The sequence below is a fragment of the Panulirus ornatus genome, chromosome 33, assembly GCF_036320965.1.
Source record: "Panulirus ornatus isolate Po-2019 chromosome 33, ASM3632096v1, whole genome shotgun sequence".
NCBI lineage: Eukaryota > Metazoa > Arthropoda > Malacostraca > Decapoda > Palinuridae > Panulirus > Panulirus ornatus.
The window spans coordinates 13,840,772-13,848,007 of record NC_092256.1 but is presented as its reverse complement, the minus strand read 5'-3'; the positions used below and the strand labels follow the sequence as shown (position 1 = coordinate 13,848,007).

The following is a 7,236-nucleotide window of genomic DNA, read 5'->3' as shown; positions in this document are numbered from 1 at the left end:
GACCATTACTGTCAGTTGTCACTCCTGCTAGCCGAGTGGTATAGGCCTCCCAACCACCAGGGTCCAACCAGATGACCTCGACCAGTCGCCACGAACATCTAGGCCTATTCAGCCAACTCAACCAAGTCGACCAATCTGGTCTCACCCCAACCGACCAGACTAACTCGTACTATACATCGCCTCTTGACTGTACATCCTGATAACAACCGCCACCGCCTGACCAACGAGTTTGGGTCGAATCCAAGCTATCAACCAGTCCCCGACAGCCGACCAGCTCCTGGCGACCAACCAATCAGTGCTAACCCTCTGATTATAATCCGAATGACATGAGCAATATAGTAGAGAGTCTTGAGCTCGAACAGAAGTGCAGATAGAATGAGGAAATTTAGGGAAGAAGAAAGTGGGAGGAGGAAAAAAGAGGAAAGTGGAGAAAGAATAAATTAATGAGACATTCCTGGTGCCTGGGAGTGTTGTGTGTGTATGTGTGTGTGTGTGTGTGTGTGATATATATATATATATATATATATATATATATATATATAGAGAGAGAGAGAGAGAGAGAGAGAGAGAGAGAGAGAGAGAGACCTCTCTGAAACTCAGGAATGTAACTCTGACTTTATAAGGAAATGAGATAACTTATGAGACTCGGGTAACAGACTATATGTGTGTATATATAACGTGTGAGCCCCAGGGGTGACCAGTGGCTGACGCAACTCAAATGATGAACGCAGCTCGACTGTCGGAAGGGAAAAATATAATCATGATATATATAGGTGGCCTCCCGTGGGTGGCTGAGGGTATAGGAGCGACGGAGAGGGAGGGAGAGAACTGACAGACGCGCAGGGGTGGGAATGACAGGGGTGTGAGAGGCAGAAATGGGGAGAAAGATGTGGGTATGCAAGGGAAGGATAATGAGGGAAGGTGAAGGTATACGTAGCATGAGTCGGAGGGAAGGTGATACTATAAGGGTCAGGATAATAAGGGAAAGCGATGATGTACCGACATTTTTGCACTCGTTCCTCCAAAGTCTTGCTCCCGGGACAGCGACATCACCTTCACGACCCAGATATAGACACCTTATCTACTCTGTCATTATGTGACCTGGTCAGGTCATGGAGATTCCGAGCAGGTAGACGACACTGACCTTCACAGACAGAAAGTTAACCCGATTCTTTACTTTCGTCGTACAATAATCCTCCATAATAATTCTCCTCCAGGGTCCCGCTGTAATGAACTTTGTGGTCACGCCCACGCAATTAAATTGTCGGCGTGGCTGACCCCCGCCTTGTCTCATATATATAAACCGAGGCATTTAGTACAGTTGGTCAGTGAAGAAGTCGACTTGTTTCAGAGCGCAAGTGCGCCACTCTGGTGCCTTGAATACGCCTTGTCCATGTGGCATCAGACTCATCTTCAGAGGAGCCCGTGAAGCCCCTCTTTCGGCAGCAGCGCCCAAGCACTCTGGCTACCTTCTCCTTCAGCAGGACTCCCATAAGACATCGTCAATGCCTGTGTCCCTAAGCAGCTTTAACTACGGGACATACGGCCACGCTCTCTGCAGCACAGAGCACGTACGGCAACAGACCATTTACTCATGACCTCGAAAGTGCCTTCTCCCTTCTGTAAAAGCTCCACGAGATCCAGTATCCGCGCAACTCTTCTCACGGTATACCTGCCTCACCTCCCGCACTTATACCAGCGCCACGTGACTCCTGCCACGTTTTCCTGCATCGTCTCACTGTATTCAACTTTCCGTACCTCTTCATCTGCTACACCACCAGAAGCATCTTTTCCCTGCGTTGTAATAGTCTGTATTTCCCCACTAAAGCACCGTTTGGTTTTTCGTGTTTCTGGGCTCATCAGTCTTCCTCTCAAAAAGGACTTGGACGCTTAGAAATTCATCACCACCTAACATGGTATAAGGGGCCGAAGCATGAGTGAAGGTGGTGGTATAAAGAGCAGGATCATAAGAGAAGATGGAGGTATTAAGGGCTGGAGTGTGAGGGAAGGAATCCAGGCAATATCTAAAGATTTCGATAAAGGTGTTGCCAGATTATTAAATGCCATTTAGGTAGTCACAGTGGTTTACAGACGGTAGGTCGTGTTGTGGTCAGTACATCTGGGGTTTTGAGAGACTTGGTCAAGTGTGTGGGCGGATCGGCGCGCTGGGAAGAGTGAAGATAAGGGCCAGGAGATTGAAGCATCCTGGATGAAGTCTGAATTCATTTAGAAAAGGAGCGACGAAGACCACTTCAACGAGGAGGGCGAAGCTGAAGAAATGGGGAGCTGAGAGCCCCCTTCTGTAGAGACTGGGGATGAAGACCACGGAAGGTAACGCTGATAAGAACGAGGAAGACTGAGAAATTTGCCACTACCCATGAAGACTTGACGAAGAGAAACGGAAATAAAACCGATAAGAATGATAAAGAAGAAGAGATAAAGTAATACTGATAATAGTGTGAGGATTTAAGAGACGAAGGGAAGGAGGATAAAAGGTGATGAATGACGGAAGATGGGAAATGTAGAGATAAAGGGGAGTAGATTATTTGTTGCGGGGAAGAGACAGTGAGTGTGACGCGAGGGGAGATGGAGTAGTAGTGTGGGTGTCGAAGACGTTGGCGGATAGAGTACCCCCGGGGCTAGGTCATAGGACGCGACCCTGAGTGTGGGCCTTTGTACAGCCAGCAGTGCTGGGAAGCGCCTAAGCCAAGGTATAGGGAATCGGGAAGGCTTTAAGCCAGGACTGGGGGAACCAGGAAGGCCTAATCCAGGGCTGGGGTTGAATGCCGCCTGACCCAAGCCACTTGAAGCACGAGGACCTTGGCCTAGTGATAGACGTTTGAGGCCTTACGAACCGCACCCTCTGGAACTGCAGGCGTTGTGCAGATTAAAAAGAAAATAGGAGTAATAAAGAATGCAAGGCATAAGGAAAATTAACGAAAAAAACAAGATATTTCGGACAGTACACCCAGAGAAAGACGGCACAACTTGTGGAATGGATCAATATACTAAGAACTCTGCAAAGAAACACGAGTGAAAATTGGTTTCTATAAATACACGTGGAGAAAATGTCAACATTCGAGGCCCGAGACTATTCGAAGGTCTACCTTCAGATATCAAACAGTGGACCGGACCAGCATCGGGGTGACTCAAAGAAGGGATTGGAGGATTACCAATTAAGGGGTTCGTGATCAGCCGAGTTGCAGAGATCACGTAGGCCTGCGAGCCGCGACCACAGACAGCCTAACTGATCAGAGGAGCACCAGTCTAACTTGGACCTCCCCCCCAGACCGAAGTGTGTGGGGTTCGAGTAGAGACATTTGAATCTGTGGTCAGGCTTGATTGTCAGGGTTAGGGTTAGGGCAGACTGGGGCGCCCCGTCTTTACTGGTGGCCGGGGCGGGGCGGGGCTGGTGGTAGGGGCGCCTGGTGCTGCTACTACTGGTCGGGGCTGGGGTCTGGGTGTCCGGGGCGGCGTCAGTGTGCGCGAGGCAGGCTGCTGGGTGGCTGGGTGGGCTGGCTGGCAGCACCAACCACCTCGCTCGCTGGACGTGCCGCGACATGTTCCCATCAGCTGACTCCCGACCCTCGCGTGTACCCTCGCCCCTCTGGTGGTGACCTCACCCAACTGGCGACGACCTTTGACCTCCCCCCCGCCTCTCCCCCTTCAAAACACCGCCACGAGTGTTCATATCGGGGGCCATGTGAGCATCGTGTAAGCAAGTCGAACTCGAAGTCAAGATTTGTCCAAAGAATTTTGCTAAAAGTTGACGAAGTTTACGACTACCGCGGATTTGTGTGCCGGACGAGGCTTTTGTATGGCCAAGTGGAGAGAGTTTCCAGGAAATTTGGAAGTGCAAATAGAGCAAAATACAGACACGTTAACTCCTCTGGGTGTGGTGACTATGTGACAGTCCACTGTGGTGTTAGTATCAGGGCGTCGTGAAGTGATGACACACTCTACCGGGAGTGCACGAACTCTCTGAAGTGATGACACACTTGAATGAGAGTCTTCGAACTCTCTGAAGTGATAACACACTTGAAATGTTCGTATGAAATCTTTGTGGATTAGTAACACACTCTTCTCTTTAAGTATAAGAGCCCCGTAAAGTGGTTAACACACTCGACAGTGAGTATGAAACTCCCGTGTTATGCACACGCTTTCGGATGTAAGTAAGTAGCGAGTGATGGACACGGACAGACACTTGAGGTGCTGAGTGCGTGAGCGGGTGTTAAGTGGACGGACGCACCCGGTCATGAGGTGATCCGTCGCCTGACTCGCACTCTTTTAGCCATGTGACCTCACGCCAGGTAACACACTCATAAACGGGTGAGTGCAAGGGCATAAGTGTGTGGGTGGGTGCAGGCACACACTCAACATGTAAGGGTCTACAGTGACTCTTGGTTTTAGATTCATGTGAAGTGCAAGCACGCACTCAGTGATGGGGCAGGGCTGTGACGCACTCATACGTGTGCGAGGGTACGAAGACAGGCTGGAAGTTTACGAGTTTAAAGACCGTCGTGTATTACGGTGTGTACTTAGAGAGAGAGAGAGAGAGAGAGAGAGAGAGAGAGAGAGAGAGAGAGAGAGAGAGAGAGAGAGAGAGAGAGAGAGAGCCTGGCGTGTTAATAAAACCCCAGCGACGAGCATCAATCAACTAGGTATGTCAGATGCCATACAGGCTCGTAGTGATTACCACAACACTCACGCACTGCCCTTTGACCTACAAACAACCATACATACGTACAGAATATTACACAGTGAAGTTTGCGTTGTTCCTAACCTGTCACCAGACCTGAACTTCTGCGAAATCGTAAAAGGAAACAAACTATCTTTTTTGCGTATACACGTATTACACACACACACACACACACACACACACACACACACACACACACACACACACCAGACCTAAATATATATATATATATATATATATATATATATATATATATATATATATATATATATATATATATATATATATTTGTGTGTGTGTGTGTGTGTGTGTGTGTGTGTGTGTGTGTGTGGAGAGAGAGAGAGAGAGAGAGAGAGAGAGAGAGAGAGAGAGAGAGAGAGAGAGAGAGAGAGAGAGAGAGAGAGAGAGACCGACATGGCTCAAGCAGAATATGCCCCAAACTTGGCCCTCTCGGGAGACTGTTAAAGTAGGGTGAGAATTAGGAATCAGAGGATTGGTCGCAGCTCCTCGGGTACTCGTAGACCTGACCTCTCTGAGGTAGAGTGGTTATAGGAAGAGATTAAGATCCCCAAGACGGAAGAGGGTTCCATAGCGACGGAGTTCGAGGGTGGGTGGGGTTGGTGAGGGTTGGGAAGGTGGTATCATAACGGTTAATCCCAGTGTGGCTAGGTCTCCACCCAGGAAATGGGAAGCAACAGCCGGAGGGGGCGAGTCAGGGATCCAGGATATGGTGGCAGCAATATTATGGTGTTCAGAGAGGGATTTGTCGGACAGGTGGTTCATGTTGCTTGGAGAATTGAAGAGGTCGAGCAAGTCCCTCGTTGAATATATGGACAGTTCTCCCTCCCTCCTGGGGCGAATGAGACCCCTGTGAATATGAAACAGTTTTTTTTTTTACGAGAGAAATAATCGCGACGCCTTTACAGCACCTCCAGCTTTTGGGAAAGTTGATTGTGTGGGATGTCCAAGTGAGAATGGAGGATATGGTGATGTCCAACTTGGTTTAATGTTATTGTCGTGTTTCGAGAAATGGAACAGAGGGGAAACGAGGGACATTTAGACAGACACATAGGTCGAAATGGCGTTTTAGTTCTGTTTCATTTAACTAGGTTTCAATTACCCGATTCCAAGATATTGCTCAGGTATTGAGAGAGATGCGTTCAGTACGAGAAAATGGACGAGTGTTAGAGTGAGGTGAGGTGAGGCGAAATGACCAGAGATTTGTAGAGTAGAAGCATCAGCATAGGAGTGATTAAATGTAGATGTAGAAGGAGAGAAAGATCAGAGGCGAAATGACCAGAGGTATGTAGAGTAGAGGCATCAGCATCGGAGTGATTAAATGTGGATGTAGAAGGAGAGAAATATCATTTATGGGGATGAGAAAGAGAAGTGGTGATAGAAAAAAAAAACCCTAAGGAACGCCAGTATGTTGTTAGAATAAGAGGGAGAAACTGCCTTATCTACTCCGCTGGATCTAATAGAGAGAAAAATTAGCGGAAACAAACAAAGAAAGAAGTTTGGAAAGTAAAGACTCATGCCGCTCTGTCATATGCTCTGGAGATGTCGAAGACTTCGACAAAAAATTTATCAGACTCTCACTGGAAGGAGAACCAGAGATGAGTTACATCGAGCGTAACCGAAATAGATCTGGCACCGCGAGAGCCACATAGGTGATCAGAAAGATGGGAGTGGGAGTCGAAGTGATTGAGAAAGTCAGAGTTACAAAGACTGTGGAATCAGTGGAAGCGAGAGCAACGGGGAGATGGTTGATTGAGTTACGACGGTCTCCTTTCGTAGGGGTGAAGCTCCACCAAGGCATGCTGCCACGATGGTAGAGTTTGGATTTTGGGACAGACGAAGTATGAGAATATAAGAATTCCATTCAAGTCCATGTTTAATGCAATGTTAAGCAAGATCCTCACATTATACATTAGACCATAACTAGAATATGCTTCTTAGGTTTGTTCACCGCACTTTAAAAACAAAGAACTGATATAGAAGATCCAGAAGAAGGCTGCTAAATCAAGGGAGTTTATTTACTGCGAGGAGTTACAAAGCTATGAATTGGCTCACCGTGAAAGAGGGAAGAGTAGGGGGGTGCTTTGATCTAAGTCAGTAAGTTTTCAAACCAGTTTGATATCAAGAGTGAACAGTTCCACGAACGATGTAAAGATGGAACATCCATAAGACAGAACATTGAATCAAGCAGTGAACCGGCTAGAAAGTAGAGTTTCTTAGTATAAGAGTTGTGGATCAATGGAATAAAGTAAGTAACGAAACTCTGCAGCATGTGGACGGTGGGCGAAAGTGAGAAAGTTTTATGACAGCAGAGAAAGTTCAGGAGACTGAGAGCTCCCACGAGTGTAGAACTCCCTCCCCTTACATTAGAAATAGGTAAAGTAATTACACACTTATATACACACACATAGATGTGGATTTCACCACACACACACACACACACACACACACACACACACACACACACACACACACACACACAACAAAGAAACACACGCTCGCACATGCGCGTGCGATCC

At 47.5% G+C, this 7,236-nt stretch overlaps 1 protein-coding gene across 1 annotated transcript in view; it reads left to right on the top strand.

Moving 5' to 3' along the window:
• Positions 1 to 3,478: 3,478 nt before the first annotated feature.
• Positions 3,479 to 7,236, top strand: part of CdGAPr (GTPase-activating protein CdGAPr) — a 302,985-nt gene continuing 299,227 nt past the window's right edge. Inside the window, exon 1 of the mRNA XM_071682068.1 lies at positions 3,479 to 4,128. The gene's annotated coding sequence lies outside the window, so the exon portion shown is untranslated. The remainder of the gene's footprint in view (positions 4,129 to 7,236) is intronic.